Here is a 23,248-nt window from a genome sequence, read left to right as displayed (position 1 = left end):
GAAGTGCACCACAGGTGATTTTGGACAGAGATATGACAGAGTTAAAAAATGTGAGTAAACTGAGCCAAAAGGGTCATTTGAAAGTAACAAATCTTCAATTCTCTAAAAAAATCTTCTGTTTAATAAACAATACAACGATAGCATGTTCTATTGCTCCTTATTTGTTTATTTTCTTTTTCATAATAACATAACCAATGAACCTCTTCTTTATTAAATTAAGGTGTGATAAAATCCACTTATCAAAGAACCTAACAGACATGGCAATATATTGAGCACAGATGTTAATATAATGGTAAAAGTCTAGACTTTACCAATGTTTAGCAAAAATCATTATATCTATATTCAAAGGCTCCAACTGATTCTCTCCAATTAAAGTTCTGTGTATTGTAAAAAAAAATACAATTATCTTCGCTGGTAGTATGAAAGGACAGTTATTTGTAAACAAATAAACTGTTGTCCTGGAGGAGTGGGAGCCGGATCTATGCAAATGGATTACTGTATCTAGTTTGCTGGATGAAAATGGAAATTGAAATCTGAATGCTGGATGATCATAAAATCTTTTTAGCATGGCAAATGAGAACTAAACTGCTGTAGTGTTACCCTGGATAACTAGGAACTAGACTTGCATGAATGAACTGCTGCAGCTGGTTGGCTGGTCGGCTAAAACTAAAATTGCATGATCTTTTTTGATCGGTCTGTTGAAGGACTGAGAGCTGGATTATGTGAATTGAGTGTTTCGGCTAGTCTATTATAGGACAGGAAGCTGGAAGTGCAGGAAATCACTGTTGTAGTTAATTTGTTGGAGTACTAAGAGGTGTTGAACAAATGAGCTGTATTCGCTGATGTGCTTAAAACAGAAAATGTCATAAATATTATTCAGTTGTCAAGCTCTTTTCTGAATTACATAAAGTCAGTTACATCTTCAGTTGACTGTTAAGTCTGAGTTCTGGTCTTGTAAGAATAATATCATAGTTTTGATTCCTGGTATGGAAATGCAGAGTGGATTTTAAAGGAACTGCTCTAGTGTTACCTTGGATGACTGGAAACTGGACTTGCACGAATTCGTGGTGTAGTTATTGTTACTGTTATGCCAGCGCGCTAGGAGTAGAATGTTTACGATTGAACTATTCTGACTAATATTTAATTAGTAGATGATTTGTTCTGGATAGTGTGTGGAAAAGTACACGACTGAATTGCCGTAGTTCAAATTAAATTCAAATAAAGATTATAGCAAGTTAATAAAGCTATGAAAGATGCTAGTTGTTGTATTAATATGAGATAGTATAAATAATAATAAAATTAGGTTTTAGTGCTATTTCCTAAGTGGTCGAAGTTTGTTACCATAAAGAAAATTAACATTTAAGTTAAAAGAAGGTTTTAAATACAGGATGCTCGGGTCGAGACGCTATGTCTCGACTTTCAGTAAGCAAATCTTATATCTACCTTATTAGTGTCATTAAAAATTATCAATTTTACTTATCTTTATAGGAAAGTATCATTAAAACCAAATTTTTAAGAAAGGTATTAATTTATCAAGATCAAAATTAAGCATACTTTTAAACAATAACCGAAAAAAAATTAAAATTACTTGACTTAAATGCTCCAGAATATTTTCACCCATTCGAAGAATTCTTGAAGCAATAGACGCTACAGGTTACTCAAGTCTTAGAAGCATTTCTGTCTGCTTCTTTATTTAATTGTCGTATTCTTTTTTTGTCGAATAATGAGTTTAAGGCCATCAGGTTTAAGCTTTATTAAAGAGATCCTTAACTGATACGTTGATCTTATGTTCCTCAATTCTTGTAGATATATTTCTACCTGTTTCTCCTAGAAGAACGAAGATGTGCTTAATAGCTAAAGGAAGAGAACTTATTATAAGATAATTTTCAATGTTTTATAGTGTGAACGATATCATGAAATGCAGCTTCTTAGAAAAATTAATGGAGGTTAACTTTTACTAATGCAGTTCATAGCATTAGCAATTCTGTTATTAGTCTACTGTATATCCAAATGCAAATGAATCTCAATTGCCAAATCAACGCTTCAAGTTCATTGATCTAACGAAAACGACTCATTGATAACGTCATAATTTCTTGTCAAAGAGATCCAGAACAGCATAACGCTTATGGCTCGTTAGCATATTAAATAAATGACAAAATAGTTTTACCACTTCACCATTATACTTTATTTAAAACCCCACACGTGTTTCGCTAATCATGTTAGCATCTTCAGGAGAAGATTTTGCAGTTGTTAGAACTTTACCTTTTGGATTTCCCAAAAGATTTTTTGAGTTGGCTGAGGTTTAATACACACGTCAAAGTTTTCTGTTAACATGTGATAAGATGAAATGGCAACTAAAATTTTTGTATCAATATCTTCCTGAAAAGTGACTTTCTCAAACTTGCCTTTAATTTATGTCGACTAATTAATTTGTCAATACTTTTGTCGTCATAACCAATGATTCTAGCTATTTTTTTAATTGTGTCTTGAACAAGTGCAAATATGAAATTCATTGCGAAAACTATTACATGATATACAAAGCTATTTAGATTATATGTACGTTTTGGAAAAATAGCAGAAACCTCACCCATGTGAACCATCGAAACCCATCGAAACCTAAGTGTTAGGAATTACTGTTATTCAAGTATTCCAAAATATAATAACTACTATTATGAAGAAATGTAACTCTAATTGACTAACAACTAGTTTTCATAGCTTAATGATGCATTGATGATTCCTTAATCGGTATGGAGAGCAGTAAAACTAGGTTTGTTTATAGTAGAGATAAGCACATTCTTTTTTTATTTTGTGTAAAACAATCAATAGGCACTCCTATAATTTTGACATTCTTTTCTTTTCACAGGAGCTAAGTCAGAGCTAGTCTGAGTCTTTGTCAAATGGTGTTGGGTCAGTAGAATATCAATAGGTCTAATTGGGTCTCTGCTATTCACCGTAGCAAATTTAGAGATTTAGGTCGGATGTAGTTTAAGCATTGGTCGATGAATAAAGTTGGTAGGACCAAATTTGAACTTCTCGAAAATAGGGTGTGCAACTGTCTATTTACAGTAAAATCTGTATTGTTGTGACGAATTCATAATGAGTTACTTATTATATATTGTATATAATATTATATATTGTATTTTATCGTTTTTTAATTATAATATTCATAACAAAGTTAGGTAGGATATTGAAAAGAAGAAACGAGCTCAGAGATTAATAGATTGAACCTCAGCTCCTAGGTATATAAAAAAAAATCTATTATACCTCAAGTAAATTATTGTATTTAAAACTTATTGAACTTAAATTAAATTAAGTATATCGAACGGTATCGTTACAGATTTAAGTTCATATTTCTTTTAAATACGTGAATAAGTCTATTTTCTTCTTCTTTTCAATAATTGTTGAGCGTGTGAGATAAAAATTTCTAAATTGATTTTTGCTATAAGTGACGTAATACCCAATATAATAAGTAACTGTCTATTTACAGTTCTTCGGACAGTCAGTCCATACGGCATTTTTCAATAAAAAAGACCCATAAAAGCTGTGCGAGATAGCAACTATCCACTTCATCACCGAAAAACTTTATGTCTTACCATCATCCTTTCCTTTGAAAGACAAGCTCACCATCTCAGTTTTATCAAGGTTGCGGCAGAGATTGTTATCGATGTTGTGTTATAAGAAAATAAAGTGTTGTCATCGACTTTTTTTATAGCTTTATAAACGAAATAACCAAAGTTTTTTCTGAAGACCCCTGATCTTCATTTACATATAAAATGAAGATCAGGGGTCTCAGGAAAAATCCCTGTGACACACCTGTATTTGCGAGAAGCATCGGAGGCGGCCACCATCTAAGTTATCCAGCGACCCAAAAGGTAGAATTGAATAAGAAGAAAAGCATTGCTTCTAGTTCCATGATATGATAATCTGTTTTCGGTTATTCTGTTTTATTTTATTTCGGTAATTCTGTTTAAAGTCTTTGAGAGGTCAACGAAAATAGCCATGAAGTATGAAGGTACTAACAGAGTAATCTAAGAGATACTAGGTAGGAAGAGGCTGCTCGCTACTTAAATATCTATAATACTTGTAAAATACCCTACATTTTTAATTACTGCGATTAATTTCTTACAAGGATTTACTGATTTGTCATTAGTGCCAGTTCCAAAACGGATTATCGATGGAATAATTATTCATTTGGAAAGTTAATTTTCGCGCAATATAGTGCATATTTAAGATTTCGTCATCATATACCACGAATATGTCCATATTTATCAATTCTGGCGAGCAGATCGGTCGCGTTTATTTAAATAAACAACTTTAATAATAAATTCATATCAGGTCGGTTAAGCCCACGCCAGTACAACGTCAGGTTATGTCATTGGCGGTTAATAATGGCGCTTTTGCAACACTTTCCTTTTTTTAAATTGTGTCTCTGTACATTGTTTGTATGCGTCATAAATATTAACTGGCTGATATTAATTAGCCATAAATTAATAATGGTCATGACAAATTAATGAACATTTTTTATGCTTATTATCTAAACATAATCTTCCGTCCATATATAGGCAATTACAATCAAGCAGCAAATATTTGATTATAATCTATACATATAACAAATGCTTCAGCAGAAGCCTCATCATTTCCAATTAACTGAACAAGTTAATTATGCAGAAGACACAAATATTTGTTTATTTTACGTCTATCGGTTTGATCACCGCATATGAACAAAACTGACCGTGGAAATGAAATATTGAAACTATTTTATCTCTCTATGTCATCAGTTTGATCAGCAGGTGTCGATTCATGGTCGTGCAATGAATGTTGTTGTTAAAGTGATCTTTGATTGAAGAGTCAAGGAAAAAATGGCAGTTTTTGGGTTAATAAGTTCTTTACAGTTTATGGCAGGCGATATCTAATTACAACGAAGATATCGTATGTTATTAATGAATCAAAAAGTGGTGTTGAATGACTAATATCTTTGAGAGTGGGACTTGAAGGCACACCTCATGTTAATGTTTTGCCTTCAAACTTTTTAACGATTTCCTGTTTCCTGCGGTCTAATTTGTTATTTGATAAAGCAAATTAACTCCTTTAATATTTGCTTTAAAACAAATGACTATCGCACTTCTCTTCCCACTTTGTCGATTTTACTTGCATAGAAATTCCGCGTTTCGTCACATTAATTAATGCAGAAAGGTCTGTCTGATGTAAGTAGCTGGCAAACTGATTTTGCGTGGGCGACGAAATGCGTTACCTTTAAATGGGAATGAGACTGAAAAAGTTTAAGTGCGTTCAGTGTCGCACCTATTCGTTATCACCATCTTCGTTAACATAAAGCAAATGCATAATTTTGATTTCGTTGATGTTGTATGTAGAAGGAAATCAATCAAACCCGGAAAAATTTAGAAAGCATCGAAAGCAGAGAAAATCATCTCCGAAACCGTCAGATACAAGTTCGGTAAAGATGCGTAATTTGATGCTTAATAAAATGCCGTTAAAATGGATAAAATTACGTTTGTTTCCGGAGCCATCCGAAAAAAATGTGAATTAAAAAAATCGTCTTTGTTTTTTTGTAGCGTTATTAAAAGCTTTATAGTAAAATAAATAATACTTGTTTGTAGACACTTTTTTCGCCTTACAAGAAATTGATTTAAAATTGATAATGAGTTTCGTCTTTTGGCGACCATCATCATTTATTTTGCAATTATGTATAGCACATAAAAAATATTTTTAGGGTAAAAATTTATTTGTAAGTAAACATTTTCATACCTATCCTTTTCTAGTATTAAAGTATCCTAAATAATTGTTGGATAACTTTTTAGTGAAGAAACTCATCAGCTTTTGTATGAAATTCATATTAATAAAATCGTTTTATGAGTTTTCAAAATATTTAGATTTTTTTAAATTCTTTGACAGTATCAAGCTGTTTTTAATCCATTTCAAAATTACACAAAAGCTCCAAAACAGTTGTATTTACAAGAAAACTGGTAATGACCTTACTGGTGAAGAAACTTCTAAATTTTCGTAAAAAAACTAAAACCATTAAAATTCTTACATGATTTTTTAAAATATTTAGATTTTTGTAACGCCTTTGACTGTATCAATATGTTTTAAATCTATTAAAAAATTATTCAATAGCTCTAAAACGGTTGCGTTTACAAGTAAATGACCTTATTGGTGAAGAAACTTCTTAGCTTTCATAAAACCAATAAAATCGTTGCATGAGTTTTTAAAATATTTAGAGTTTTGTAAAGTCTTTGTCAGTATCAAGATATAGCGGGTTAGACAGGGGGGAAAGACTTTTCTTCACAAATGAAAATGTCAATCTTTTAATCAAGAGTAATGCTTTCGATGAGTTCACTCACTATCATTAGACTCATCAGAGAATTTTTGGTTAAAAGGATGGTTAGAAGAAAAAGGGATAACATTTCATAATACATTTCAAACTCCAATGAGTCTGTATTAGATTTCTTGATCAATAGATCTAAAATGGGGTAGACGACCCTCACTCTCTTTTTCATAGGTAAATTTAAAGCATCTATAGATCATCTATATATCAATAGATCTAAAATGGGGTAGACGACGCTCACTCTCTTTTTCATAGGTAAATTTAAAGCATCTATGAACGGAATTAACGTGTTTTAAAAAATGTTGTAGATTATTTTCAGAACCAGCGAAAATAGTGAAAACATCGTCCACGTACCTAAACCAACATGTAATAAAACTTTTATATAAGTTGCTTTCCAAAATTTTCTTTTCAATAAAAGACATGAAAACTTCTGCCAGAAAAGGTCGAACCCATGGCCATACCTGACTTCTGAGAATAAAGCTTTTCATTAATTTGGAAAAGTTTTGTTTTGTAACAATATCTTTAAGGGGACAAACTTCTAAAATACACAATGGGTAGGTAGATTAGAGTTTAAGAACAATACATATCATATAAGAGATTATACAATTCATCAGAAGGGATGCTTTGAAACCTCAAAGAATACAAGGAATCCATTTGGAGGTATAATAATATTTTGGGTTTTGAGGACAGTGAAATAAAAGTTCAGTTTATCTTAAAAGGGCCGACGTTTCGCATATATATTTGTTTCCACAGGACTATTTTAAAATCCTGAACCTAGTCATAAAAATAAATATAAACATAGATGGAAAAAACATTTACGAATTGTACCATATATAAATACCATAATAATATTAGACAAATTCTATGCCAGATGAAAGGAGTTTTTAATGGAAAAAGGATTAGAAAAGCAGGTAAAATCGATCAAAACCAGAAAAAAAGTTTTGATGCAAGGGAATCTCTATAAGAACCTTCAGGTATAATAGGACAGTTTTCTTTATGAATTCATTCAGTTCATGGGAATTAGCTCATAAGGTTGCATAGAGAAATGTCCAAAAGTTGCATTACAAATTTTAAATACTTATAATTAATATGATGAACATATCTAGAGGTTGGGTTATTAGATAAAATTTGAAAATCATCTGAGCTCAAAAATTAATTAGTTTTACTGTAATAGTCAGATTTCGGCATAATCACAATACAATTCCCCTTATCAGACTTAGTTAAAATAAGATCGTTTTCCTGTATATACCTACACTATCGCTTATATATATAAAGCAATTTTTTAAAAAATCTAGTTTTTTTCTTTTTTATCTCCTTTTTAAAAATAGGTCTGCTTACTTTTTATGTAATAGTAAAACAACTTTATTTATATCACAATTTTTATTTTCAATACCCTGTATATATATAAAAACTAAAAAAAATCTAAATTGTATGGGTCAAAAATGGAGCAACTTAAATTTAAATTATTTCTTTTAAATCAATTTACATTTTATTTAGTATCTGGTAGCATATCCTTTATTTCTAATAACTACTTCACACCTTTTTTTCATTGATTTTTATAGTCCTGAGAAATTGAAATTTCCAGATATTTTGAATTTCCTGATGCAACTCGTTCACATTTGATAGATTTTTTTATGAATTCTCCTATCAATTTCATCACACAAATTCTCAATGGGGTTGAGATCTGGGCTTTGGGCTGGAAAAGGCATAACATCAAGTTTATTAACACTTAACTAATTTTGATGTGTGTTTTGGGTCGTTGTCATGTGAAAAAACCCATCTTAAGCACATGTTGTCCTGTCCATGGTAGCCTATGACTCTCCAATATTTTTTGGTATACAAAGCGATCCATAACACCTTCAATTTTCACCAATGGACCCATACCTAACCCGCCAAAGCAACCGCATAATGCTACCACTACCGTATTTTACGGTGGGTCGCGTATACTTAGGGTTAAATCTTTCATTCACCGGTCTCCTAACCCAGCAAATACCATCGGATTTAAATAATTTAAATCGACTTTCGTCTGAAAATACTACTGTTTTCCATTTTTGGTAAGTTCAGTTAAGATGCTCTCTTGTGAATCGAAGTCTAGACTCTCTGTTTTTCTTTGAGATAAACGGCTTCTTTGTGGACTTTCTGCCATGTAAATCAGCTTCCTTAAGTCTTCGTTTTATAGTGCTTACCGATATTAAAACAAGTCCTAACTGCTGCTTAACTCGAGAAGCACTAATAAAGGGATCTTGCACAACCAATTTCTTTATATTTCTATCCACCACACCATCAGTTTTTCTTTTTCTGCCACATTTTGGATCTCGTTCCAAACTACCCCTTCTATTAAAATAACAAACAGTTCTGGATATTATGGATTTATTTAAATTATATTTAAAGTCTTTTGCTGTTTTAGACTGCTTTTCTCTAATTCTTATTTTTTCCATAATCTTTTCCTTTATTTGCAGTGACAAATGTACACCCCTTGGCATTTTAAGTCTTTTTATTATTACATTCACCACAGATTATCTGAAGAGTACAAACGGGACTGAACAGAATTTTAAATAAAATTTAGTTGCTCTATACAGTGGCCCAGAAAAGTCATGGTACAATAGAGAATTACAATACAAATTTTATTTATAATTTTTTTATGAAATAAAAATCAATTTTTACTTTTATGTATTTATTTTTTCTAATGCCCTACATCATAACATAAACCTATTTCCATAATATATCTAACATACAATAAATAAAAAAATAAAATAAAATTTCTTACAAAAATTTAATCCACAAAAGTCAAGGTACATTTCAGACTATGGGCTAATAAAGTTCTGTCAATAACGCGTGGGAAAACCCTTCAGTTTAATAACCTCTTTTAAGCGATTTGGCATTGAATGAACTAGTTTTTTCGTCACATCGTTGGATATTTTTGGCCACTCTTCTAAAATTACCTGTTTTAAGTCTGATTTATTATGAATCACATGTTGCCGAATTTTTCTCCCCAAAACATCCCATAAATGTTCTATAGGATTAAGATCGGGACTTTGGGGAGGAGTTTCCAGCAGATGGGGAGTATTAAAAACCAACCACTGACGTACTGTATAAGCTTTGTGCTTAGGGTCGTTATCCTGTTGAAAGTAATAGTTCTCATGCAACCCTAATTTTTCAGCACTGGCACGTAAATTTTCTTTTAAAATATTTAAGTATACTTTTTGATCCATTGTTTCGTCGATAAAAACAATATTTCCTACACCTGAAGTTGCCATGCAACCCCAAACCATTACTCCACCTCCTCCATGTTTCACTGTTTTGATTGTATTTTTCGGATTAAGAGCTTCACCGGGTTTCCTCCACACCTTGACACGACCATCGGACCCAAAAATGTTAAATTTACTTTCATCTGACCAGATAACTTTATCCCAGAAATCAAGTTCAATAGACTTGTACTTTTCAGCGAATTCCAGTCTCTTTTTTCTATTAATATCGCTAACATGGGGCTTCTTACGTGCACTACAGGATTTGTATCCACCCTGGTTAAGTTTCCGGCGAACAGTTTCTTCATGAACAGATACTCCAAACATTTCTCTTAACTCTGATGATATTTGTATGGCACTTTTCTTTGGGTCCTTCTTAATTTCATTTAATATGTACCGGGATTCGCGCTCTGACAGCTTCCGAGGACGTCCTGTTCGCGTTTTATTTTCAATTCTGTTTTCATTTTGAAAACGATTTACTACTTTTTGTATAGTGGACCTGCTTCTTTTAATCACTTCTGCAATTTTGGTGTATGATTTTCCCTCTCTATGCAAATTAATAATAATTTTCCGCTCACTGACACTTAATTCGGTTCTTCCCATGATTATCACTGTATTTACCAGTCAAAGTTAAGAAGAAATATTCTAGTGAATACTGAAAACGAATGCCAGAATAGTATTAGAGGAATGTTCTTATTAGCAAATAACAAAATAACAATAAATTTAAAAGATACTTGCATATTTTGATTTACACCAATTAAGAGTACCTTGACTTTTGTGGATTAAATTTTTATAGAAAATTTTATTTTATTTTTTTGTTTATTGTGTGTTAGATATATTATGCAAATAGGTTTATGTTATGATGTTGGGCATTGGAAAAAATAAATACATAAAAGTAAAAATTGATTTTTATTTCATATAAAAATTATAAATAAAATTTATATATAAATTGTCTATTGTACCATCACTTTTGTGATCAAAGCCTGCGGTCTCACAAGTTAAACAAAAACATTCCGATCATGGTATTTGTTAAATGCTAAATCTTATTTATATCTGAATTCCTAAATATTTTGGCAGTAAATATGTTTGTTTATTGTTTTTAAAAAGTTGCTCTACATATGAGCGATAGTGTATGTGTAATTTCGACTTTTGTTAATTTTTGTTGTACCTTTTGATTTTGACGTATGATCTCTCAGGAAAAAATAAATTTTAGAGTCAGATGATGAGTGAACTCATCGAAATGCATTACTCTTCATTAAAAGAATGGCATTTTCATTTGTGGAGAATAGTCCTTTTAATTCATTGGAAAATTACACAATAAGCCCAGAATGGCTGTAAAACTGTAAGGACCTTAAGGGTTCTAAATTTTCATATGAAACTAAAACCAATAAAATGGTTGCATGACTTTTAGATTTTTGTAAAGCCTTTGATTGTATCAAAATGTTTATAATCTATTTAAAAAAATTACCCAATAGCGCCAAAACGGTTATATTTACCAGAAAACTTGTAATAACCTTATTGATGAAGAAACTTCTCGGCTTTCATAGGACTCTTAAACGAATATAATCGTTACATAAGTTTACAAAATATTTAGATTTTTGTAAAGCCTTTGACTGTATTAATATGTTTTAAATCTATTTTAAAATTATTCAATAGCTGTATAACAAATGTCTAACATTTTGTTCGGACTCGTTCTATTAAAATTCCTTCACGATAGGGAACCAAACGTGTTGAGCGTGTCTTAAAGAGGAAGAGATGATGATAACACTAAATGGAATAATGTGTTTAGTCACATCAAAATCAGGAACCCGATTCTTGGACAACCATAAATGCGCAGGAAATAGGAGACAATTTAAGAGAAATAAAGGTAAAAGGTAGCTGGATGTGAATTAGGAAGCACGGGATGAACGGTTAGAGTTGTAGACACCTGTGGTCCATTAAGCAAAATGAGAAATTTTCGATATTTAGACTTAGAGAAGTAGTTTTACTTACATGCAACGGCTAGACAATAAATTTTCAAAATAGGTGAATAATGAATAGGGCGAAGAAGATTTATGGACGTGCCAGCTAGATCGCCTGATTTGAGCCTATTAGACTTTTCACTTTTTTCCTCATTAATTTTGTACAATATGTAGGTAATAAATAAATAATGATTCATACAAACTTAATGCAAAACAGTAAAGTTTAAGGTTACATAAGTAATATAGGGTACATAAAATACCTCGCAAGGCCATCTTAATATTTTTATTCCACAAGCAAACCATTTTACGTTTGTCAAGTTAAAAAAAATGGCGGCCGCGATATGCATAACATAATACTCTTTGAAGGCCGTCATTTTAACCATAAGTAGGTTAATATGGCCGTTTTTCTTAATCCTAATAATAAATGTGCGTCCAAAGGCGTCAGAAACAATGTCGCTACCATAAACATGATAAAAGTGGTAGCGCCTTTTGACCAAATTTAATCAGGTTATTTGCCAACGGCGACTCCTACTTGTGAATTTTAAGCACCAACAAAAATATTATGTCAGTTGTACGCTAAATGTTTAACACCTACTGATTGTGTTATATTGCCATCGAACGTAACCCTATATTTGGATATGCGACTCTCGACAGCAAATTTCTTTGCGGCTCAGCATTATTTTTAGCTACAATGAAATTAATTTTGTATGGAAATGTATCAGTGAACGTCGATTAGTATTTTTTTATTGTTACAATAATTGTGGTTCATCTGGTTCTCTCCTACTAAAGTGAAACTAGAACCTTTTGTGTCAACTTTGATTAAAAAGAGTCCTACCTAACGATGAACTGTAGACTCCTCACTTAAAAGTAGAAGGCAAATAAATTTGTCAAAAATTTTGTTAATGCGAAATATCACCTGGGCATAGAGTGGCCAGATTAAAATTTGGACACAGTAGGTTTCAGCACTTTTCAGCGATGCAAGCAGGTCAATTTATTTGGAAGTGATTCTAAAGGATATGTACGAAGGCGTCCGGTCCTGGTCAAAGATACGACCTAAATTATTTGATTCCAATTGTCAAACATGATGGAGGCAATCTAATATTGTTTTAGGCGATGTCGGACAGGTCCACTAGTCAGACTTGATGATCTGGATCACTAGTCAAATCAGCTTACTTTCTGTTGTTATTAATTAAGCATCTTCTTAAAGGTTTGTTAGAAAAACAATACGAAAACAAGTCTCAAGGAACATTATTAAGAAAAACAATCTATCATAAGATTTAAACGTTAATAAAAGTTTAAACCTTCTTAAAGGAAAAAAATTGTTTTTGTTTAAAAGCAAAGCTAAAAAAGAAACTAATATTCTTACAAGTAGTTGTAGTTACTGACAAAGCAGAATATTTTCAATGGATTGCGGATGTAATTGAAAACGGTTCTTCGAGTCCAATTATATCTACCATAGGATCCCCTAAAAACAATATTTTGTTGTTCAAATTAGCGTTGCTTTATTTTTAGGTAGACAATTATAAATTTAATACAAATGTTAAAAAAATAATTTTAGATACATCTTTGATGGGTATCAGAGGCTTTGGAATATTTTTGGTATATTATTCGAAACCAATAGTTTTAAATCCAACATCAAAAAAGTATTTTTAAAAATAACAAAAGTATTTTTTTTCTCACAACAAAACAAACATTTGAGGAAAAAAAATTGTATCTTTATATTTTAGGGTGCAAAAAGCGTTTTTTGTCAAAAAATTCCTTTGTTTCATAGTACAATTGCTTAACTCCCTTGTAGGTTCTAAAAACAATCGGTTCTACCGCTTTTTTATTATCCAGTATAAGTAGTACTTTTGCGAAAAAAAATCTGCATTTTCCTTAACTTCAACCAGTAGTGCTTAAATTTTCAATAGTTTAGCCGGCCCACCATCGAGCTGGGGATTCACGTTATGGTGCCTGCAAATTATAAAGGCATTGATTATTAATAAAATGGAAAGTTACTTAAATTATCTTTAACATTAAGTAGAAGATAAGTAGCAACGTAACAAAAGTAAAAGAACATAAGAAGTGTCTTAACGTCCAATACGAAGAAGTTAAAAAAATCAAATGTCTGGAAAGCATAAAGAAATACGATCATCGCTTGGAATAAAATGAAAACTAGCATGCATCTTATTGTCCTAATGCAATTTTAAGGCCTTTGTTTAATTTGCCTCCATTAGTCAAAGACGCTTTGAAGTACCTTTTAATTCCTGAAAATACCAAGAGCTTTGAAAAAAGGCTTTAAATGCCCGGAAAACATTTCAAATGGCATCAAACTTCTGGAATGTATGAAATATTACTCCGAATGTCTGGAATGTAACAGTACTGGTACATCAAAGGGCTCTCGTAACAACCCTTAAAAAATAACTGTAAACTCTAGAAAGAAATTAAAATTAAAATAAAACAAACATAAATAAAGAATAACTGAAATAAAATTAAAAATGATTAGATCAGATACCTGCAGCATTTAAAAAATGATTTTTACGCATTTGAAAAAAAAGCTTTAGACCTGAAAGATGAAAACTATCAAAATTGTTTACATATAAAAATCTTTAGTTGTCGAAAATTAAACGGAAAGTTACTCTAAATGGTTGGAATATAAAAGTAATAGTATATAATAGTTAATAGAATATAAAAGTAATAGTAAAGTATTTTTTGTACCCATTATTTTTCTTGTTTTATAAAAAAAATAATCAAGAAAGTCAGCCAGCAGTTTACTTTTAACTTTATTTAAGTAGCTGGTTTTATATTCCTTATCGAGTTTTTTATTTTATTACTAAGTTTAACCGGCAGTTCTATATTTGCACATTAAAAGCTGCTGTATCGTACGAATTCTCATGTCATGGGTCTCATTTCTATAGTTTAACTTATTTCGTAAGTAACTAGAAGTATTAGTTACAATAAGCTAGATAAATGTGTAAATGTTACGAGATGCAGTTCCCATATTTTAGAGTCGGTAATCAACGGAATACTTTGAGTTTCTGGGAAATTGGCAGAAAATATATAACAGTATAGACTGCGTATTTTCAAAAATATGCAAATAAATAACAATTTTCTAAATTTAAATGATAAAATTTATAATTTAATGAAAGGCCATGGCTATTTATAACAAGAAACAAAAAAATTATAAATAAATAAATGCTATCTTATCGGATTTTGATTAACATTTCTCTGTTTTTGATTGAGTTTATATGCGCCAAAACCTATTTATTTTCCTTATTTGTGTATTTTGCCAAAAAAATTGCAGCATTTGAAAATTATGAAAAATATGATATGCTTGTAAGTTTTATACAAAGCAATGAAAATCCATAGCTTAAACGCCGTTATATGACTACCTACTAACTTCTAATGTTGTAATTGTATGCTTGTTAGATATCCAGTGAGAAAGCAACCGTTTTTTTGGTATATTTGCTCGTTTATAGCTCGTTAAGGACAATTTACTTGAGCACGGATCTTTTGTTCAGCCGCGTCCTAAAGCATACAATAAAGGAAATAGGGACGATAGATGTGTTAGGGTATATAGAAGCAACACAGAGCTTTGTCAGTTTTGCTATGTCAAGTTTTGTTTTTTCGAGCTTATGCAGAAAAATCAAAAAGGAATTGGAGTTCCAAAAACTGACGCACAACAGATCTTACAAAAATATAAATATTATCCATACAAATTTAACATAGTTCGACATTTACATCCTGGCGATGCCAAGCGCCGGACGCAATTTTGCCAATGGTATTTGCAACAAATTGATGCGAACAACTTATTTGGCAGACTCGTTATTTGGTCTGATGAATGCTTTTTTTCAAATGCGGGCATCTTTAACCGACATAATACTCGAAACTGGCATGCAGAAAATAGACATTTAATATTTGAAAGGGCACAACCAGGACGCTTTGGACTTAGAATGTCTTGTTTTATTTTGGGAAAACAAATAGTATACCGAATTTTTGAAGGGGGTCTTATAGCACCTAGGTATCTAGACATACTTAAGGAAGTTATTTCAGAACTTCTTTAAAATATCCCTTTAGCCCAATATAACAGCTAGCCCAATATATTAACTGTCTACCTACACCAAGATGGTGCCCCAAGTCATAACTCTTGGCTATTAAGGGCACTTCTTGAAAATAACTTCAAAGACGGAGAGGCACCAACAGACCCCGATACCCCGATCTCTCGATTTTAGTATAGAAGACAATAGAACTTCAAGGCGTAATTCATTTATCATTGAGAAGGAGACAAATTATTATTTTGAATGCTATTCAAAGGGTTACAAAGATGTGCCAGTTTTGTATCAGAGAAAATGGTGGTCATTTTCAACATTTCTAGTAAAAATTTTGCTTTGTTACATTGTTGTTTTGTTAAATGGTTGTTTTCTTATAGTTTTTATTAAATTTATATATTTGTTTTTTATGTTCTTTCATTACAAAAAAAAAAAATAAAAATGATGCAATTCCCCATTCGTCGTTATTAATTTGTAACTTTTTATTTGTTTATTATTGTTATTCATGGCTTACTATTAAATTATGTATTTAATTTAGAAAATTGTTTTTTATTTGCGTACTTTTGAAAATAAGTTCATACTGTTATTTATTTTTGAAAAGGTAAAAAAAAGGCCAATTTTATGAACTATAAATATAGAGGGTGTTCCGTTTAAAAAAAAACATGAAAATTTTGTTGACGGCATCTTTAGTTTTACGGAAAACTAGCATAGGGTCGCGAAAACCGCAACTCTCTATCTTTATCTCTAAATAACGGATATATCCCGCGAAAGTACCCAATATGGGGACACCCTGCACGCTACGCCCTTTGCGTTCGAGTTTTCGTTAGTAAATCTAAACAGGAGCCATACGCACAATACCCCATAATTAAAAATTGGAAAAATCACATGTTCACAAAGTTTTTAACTTATTTAAAACTTAAGTTTTTCCTATTAGCATATAATATTTTCAACTTACAGTATGATTTTCTTAATGCACTATCAACATGACTCCTGAAGCGCAAGTCCGTATCAAGGATCAACCCTAGGTTTCGCAATGATATGGAATATTCTATTGCAAAATTCGAGGTTTAAAATTGCCTCAAAGAAGGCGTTCCTTATGCTGTTTACTACCAAACAGCATATAATAAGATTTTTTTGCATTAAGATTTAAATTGTGAGATTTTGACAAGCTGTAAATTTTCATAAGATCTTGGTTAATTAAACGGTTGGCATTCAGAGCTTGATTAAATTCGAAGCTAAAATACAATTGTGAATCATCAGCAAAAACCTGTACCTGACAGTTTTCAATCTCTGAAAATAAACCAAAGGTATAAATGAAAAATAACAACGGACCCAGCACTGACCCTTGAGGAACGCCTGTAGTGAACGACTGGAAGCGAGTGTGAATACATACCGACGGCGTCACGACAAAACGGTGTAAGCGCCAAAATTACGAAAATTGGATTATGGTCTCAACATTTATTACTAATAAATGCGCACCTATCTATGAAATGGCTTAACCGTCAAAATTTTTTACCGTAAAAAAAAATACAATTTTAGTTTCTAACCGCCAATACCCTTCCCAACTATACTCTATTTCAGAAGTGTATAGAGCAATAAACTGGGGAATTCCGTTCTGTTTGGCTACATTTCGTGGTAGTTCATAGGCGCAGGTACTTATAATATTTATGAATTTAATTTTCACGGATTAAATGCCTTTATTTTGAAAGAGATTAAATACTAAATAAATACTTTTAATACTTTTGTATAGGTACCTATCTTTTAACGCTTTGTAACATGCAAAAATGGGGTCAGGTAATGTATACAGACTATAAATACTTTTAAATCATATTTTAAACGTTAGTAGTCACTGCTACGCTGTAGTGTAATCACAATATTATTATCCCAATATTTAAAAAATGGAGGTATTCAGTCCAACGAAAAGATGTACTAAAAATTCTCCACTATCGCTGAGTGAAAAAGTTATTATTTTAAATGTACATGATTGCATAAAACACGATTACCCTAGTTTTACTGTGCAAGAAATTGTTGAAAAATGTTCTCGAATGAGTGGAATTGGAAAGTCCACCATTTTCAAATTGTTGCGGGAAAGAAAAGTAGCAGGTCAAGTGGAATCTCCCAAGCAAAAGCCAGGACGACCTACAAAAGTCCTTGATGAAAATGCTAAATGTATAATTCGAAGAAAAGTTCACTCTTTTTATTTTAAAAAGGAAATACCCACCCTAGACAAAATTTTAATGGAGCTTGGCCGAGATGACAGTATTCCGTTGATAAGTAGAAAACTTTTATGGAAAACTTTAAAAAATATGGATTTTGCCTGGGAAAAGCATAACCGCAAAGCACTTTTACTGGAGAGCGACGAAATTGTTTGTTGGAGACGACAATACTTAAGAAGTATCAAGCAGTACCGCAGGGAGCAAAAGAAAGTTTTTTATCTTGATGAGACGTGGATTAACGAAGGTTATATAGTCCAAAAAATGTGGCAAGACAAAAATATAACCAGTGCTCGCCAAGCTTTCATAGAAGGCCTGTCTACGGGTATTAAAGTACCTTCGGGAAAAGGAAAAAGACTTATAATCACACATATTGGAAGCGAAGAGGGATTTTTAAAAGAAGGTCTGCTAACCTTTGAGTCGACTCGCACAGGAGATTACCATGAAGACATGAACTCAGACGTTTTCGAGGACTATTTTGGTGAAATGATAAAATTTCTTCCGGCTAATTCGGTGGTGGTTATGGATAACGCAAGCTATCATTCACGGCGAATAGAGAAGACGCCAACTTCAAGTTGGAGAAAGCAAGAAATTATCGATTGGCTGACTGCAAAAGGTATTGCGTTTGAAGCAAATTTGATAAAAAAAGAACTGCTGGCAATAGCAAACTTACACAAAACTCGTTTCATGAAATACGCCGTGGAAGATATAGCCGAAAAATATAATATAACTGTACTGCGCTTACCGCCATATCATTGCGAACTAAATCCTATAGAACTGATATGGGCGCAGGTAAAAGGATTTGTAGCAAGACAAAACACGACTTTTAAAATGAAAGATGTTAAGCTACTGTTTGATCAAGCCATTACGGAAGCGACACCAGAGAATTGGCGAAAAGCAGTCCAGCATGTAATTAAGCAAGAGGACAAAATTTGGGATCTTGACAACCTCATCGATCAGACAGTCGATCCTTTAATTATAATGTCAAGAAATGATGACAGTTCGTCAGATGTCGAAGAAGACTACAATCTATTATAATTTAAAATTGTTATACACTGTTCAAAAAGTGCCAGATCCAAAAGTGACATTTTCAACTGTTTTACTCTACATATTATGTTCAATAAATTTGTGAAAAAAATATATTATTCCATTTAAACAAAAGTAACTTTCTAAAATAAAATAGCATTTAAGTACATTAATTATAAGGTAAAAAACAAGTCCCAGTTGCACGCCTTTGGCGAACCGTTTTCAATGTTTATCAGTGGGTAACAATGGGCAAAACTCATAAATTGACCCAAAACCGGGTGGCACTACCTGCAATCAACGAAAAGAAAGAATTTTACATTGAAACTAATACCCAACTAAGGTAGTGGCATAAAATATTGGTGGATCACCAGGTACCACTTTTGCATACCTAATGAGGTTTTATTGCTCTACACACTTCTGAAATAGAGTATAGATTCGACGCGAAAATCAGTAACCGCCATTCTACCGTGTTGGAAGGTCGCTAACACATGGGATGAAAAAATGCCTGTTTTCATTCAAAGTTACATAGAAAAACTTAATAAGATAGGTCTTATTGATATTTGGTAGCCTAGATGGTTTTTTTTTGCTTCAATCTAATTCAAGTAGTAAATACCGACAATTATTTGTTATTGGCGGTTACGCCTTTTCGCATTAATTTATTTGGTTTGCCTAAGCGCCATCCGCCTATGTGAATGTAATGGCATATTTTTTTGCTTGTAACAAAAGTTCCGTTCAGCAAATTTCAAAATACTGTTAATTATTTAAATTATTATACAAATTAATTTTCAAAAAACCTTTGCTACAAGTCAAAGTGCTTTTTCTTGATTGTTATAGCTGTCTGAAATTTGGGTTTTTGATGTCGCTTAAGCCTTTTTTATATTTTTCTCCAGAGCGGGCTAAATGATTCCCCGTGGGAAGAAAATAGGAGTCAGTTTCTATGAAACTTCAAATAATCAGTGGCGAAGCGTGAACTTTTTTTTCGGGTAGACAAACAATAAAAATCGTTAATTAGAAAAAATGTGTATTCAATATTATGCACTTTAATGAAATACAGAATGAAAGCGCATGAAATATTAACTCAAAGAGGAAAATTATGTAGTGATATAAAAAAGAAATAAATAATTACTACTAGCATAAAAAGATAGATAGATAAAAATAAATACTACTTACAAAAAAACACAACTAAAATACAATTGCCATATCGAACAGTCGTTCATAAATAACCACTAAAAAAAACCTTTTCTATACACCCAAAAATAAAAATACTAATTATTAAATTACTATAGCACGCGCCCCCACCAAATGCAGACAAAACTGAAGATGTATTGCGGCCGACCAGATCAAGCGTGTCCGTAAACAACAACCCTCAACAGCATAATAAAATAGCTGGTCGACTTCGATAGACAAAAGCTCAAATGTCTTCCCCGCGAGTAAATTTTGCATACGTAATAGGGTGAATGCGGCCGGACCTCTGTAGCCTGCTTGATGCTTATTTGGTTCGATATGCTCCAAATTTCGGAAGACAAATATCAATGTGTCTTCCTGGGGCTCGTATACATTAATTGGGTGTCAGCCCTGTATTTTTATCTTAATCGGTGCGGCAGGCGGGGCGCGCCTTCGGATTAATCATGTTTAGATACTATATAATAATAGTAAGGATAGCGACTACGACTACGTTCTGTGTTATTTTTTTAAATTTTAATTCAACAATTACATGAAATAATTACGTGATAAATTAATGACAAATAACTGGATAATTTTGGGTAGACAGTGTCTACCTTGTCTACTCGTACGCTTCGCCACTGCAAATAATTAACGGATTGGAAACTGTCTCCTATAGAATACAGCATGGACATATCTCATGAAGTCTAATGGATCGAAAAGAAAAATGAGAACATTCCTCGTGCGTACAACTCAGAAGTCAATGCTAATAAACAAAAGTTAAAATCTTTTGGATCTTCGTAAAAGTTTAAAAATCAAGAAAAAATATCATACTGAGTGCAAATGTTTTTTATCGATGTTTTATCCAGAAACTGATATAGAAAATGATGTTTAAGAGTATTCTGAACTATTGGGTAGGTATAAGGTAATGCGGTAAATACTATTTCTAAATGAAATCTGAGTTAGAATCGGTGCTTAGTTTGATAGAATAGAAATATAAATATTTGATACCTACCATAAGTAAGAGAAAAATTATATTTGGGTTAGGATAAGTTGTGTTTTCGTTTCCAAATATTTCTTGTTTTTTCATTTTAAGAAAAAATTGAACTGTTTTTTGCTTGGAATTTTAGTTTAGTTTAATTTTCTAGTTGTTGTTTCAAGCCTCGTATTTACAAGGTATGTTCATTTCGAGTATTTTGTACTTTGTATTAAAAAATTGAAAAATCTAAGTGACATTTTTAATTTTTAATCCTAAAACTCAAAAGGCGTAAGTGCACCTAATCGACAAAAAATGACTAGTTTAAAACCCAAAAGTCTTAAACGCCTTTCAAAAAGACATAAACGCCAGTGGATTGTAGGAAAAAAGGCTCAAGTGCCAAATATCAAAATAAGTGCAGTTTAATATTTTAAAACCAAAAAATCTTGAGAAATATGCTATTGTAATGTTTAATACTGTAGCGAAAAAAAAAATATATATAGATTTTAGACGTTTTTGTCATCTCCTGAAAAAAATGACGAATGGTCGCGCTTACGCCGTTTCGTCGTGACGCCGCGCCGTTGAATTACCATCAGTACTAACTTTTAGTTTTCGATCACATAACTAATCTTTAAAAACTTTTTTAAAAAGCGAGTTTTCATCAAACCCGATATAGGCTAACTAGATTTTGTGACTGACGCTATCAAATGTTTTCGAAAAATCAAGCAATACAACGGACGTTAACTTTTGATGATCGATAGCTCTAATTATATTATCAGTTACATTTAAAAGTGCAGTGGTAGTACTGTGATGTTCTTAAAATCCTGCCTTGAAATCAGATATAATATTGTTTATTAAAGGGTATTTTGTACTCTAGGATTTTTCATAAAAATGGTCTTAACTCCACTAAACAGATCTTAAATCCGTAAATGTTTCTGGCTTGGAATTGGAATTGGACAGATTCCTTGCACTGTTCAGGAAACCAACCTTTGTCTGAACAGAAATTTATTATGTGGCATACTTGTGGGAAAAGTAGTGGGAAACAATAGTTCAACATCCTCAGTGTTATGTCATATAAAAATACACATCGGTACTCGAAGAAATACTCATCGATGGAGAGAGACTCGCTCATTTACGCTTTGCGGATGACATCGTTATTTTGTGAGACAATCTGGGGAAATTCAAAGACATGCTCCAAGAACTCGACTATATCGTACAAGAAATTGGATTGAGAATACATTTTGAAAAGATCAAAATCATTACTATTATTATTAGTAAAATTGAGGGGCTTGGGGCAACAAGGTACATAAGCCACAGTTTATCGAAAATCGAGAATTCCTTAGTATTTAACTAGACTTTAAAGGTCACAAGCCATTTGCAAAGTAATTTAAAAGTAACCCAAATTATTTTGTTGTCTCTGCAGGATCTATTGGATATTTTCAGTCAACGAAAAAGTGGTCAGACAATTTGTCTGAAAGTCATTTTAGTTCAAATGAGTATAGCAGACAGAGCTTGAATGATCTGAATCTAAAATAATGGTAAGCAAAATTGTGTTTTGAAAAATCTCAAAAAAGATTTTTTTGGGTGTCCAATAAGCAATTTGTATAAAAACAGAAAAATGTAAGTATAGAAAAGCTAATAGTTACATATTCGACAGAAACGTATTGGATTGGCCATATCGATCACCTGATTTGAACGCTATAGACAATTTTTGGGCCGCACTTGGAACACAAAATTAAATAAAGAAACATTAAAAGCCCAGAAGATCTATAGCTAGATTTATAGAAAAAAAAATAGATTTTCTTATTATGACCAAAGAATTTCTAAAACTTATTTTGTTCTAAGAGTTACCTACTATCATTTTTGAGTGTGTTTTATTAATAACAGAAAGTGTAGTTTTATTTTGACATGAAAAATACATGCCACCTTTAAAGTTGTTTTTCTCAAAAATTACTGAATGTGGCTTAGGTACCTTGGTGCCCCGAGAGCTTCAGTTAGTTGGTTGACAAGTTTGTATATTTGGGTCATAAGATTAGAAAGATGTGGGAATTGAATTCCTCGAATATAGAGGAAATTTACCAGAATAAATGACAGATGTGATGTAGTGAGTGATGTCAATGAGCAAGTAAGGCTTTCAATTTTTCAAGCACAAGGTCTTTAAATTTTTGAATGACATTAAATACTTCAATGGGCTAATGGAGATACGACGATATGAATAGGATCAAAATGCTTAGAAAATAATAGTTTCGAATTATAGTGAAAATGCTACAATAGACAGACCTAAAAGGGTCT

The 23,248-nt window shown here is 32.0% G+C and overlaps 1 protein-coding gene across 4 annotated transcripts in view; it reads left to right on the top strand.

Annotated features, from left to right (window-relative positions):
* LOC126734862 (dystonin) overlaps nucleotides 1-23,248 on the top strand; it is a 426,801-nt gene that overhangs the window by 115,505 nt on the left and 288,048 nt on the right. The gene's annotated exons all lie outside the window — the stretch shown is intronic.

This window comes from Anthonomus grandis, chromosome 4 (assembly GCF_022605725.1).
Source record: "Anthonomus grandis grandis chromosome 4, icAntGran1.3, whole genome shotgun sequence".
Lineage (NCBI taxonomy): Eukaryota > Metazoa > Arthropoda > Insecta > Coleoptera > Curculionidae > Anthonomus > Anthonomus grandis.
Note: the sequence above shows the minus strand (reverse complement) of the source record. Positions and strands in the feature narration are given on the sequence as shown.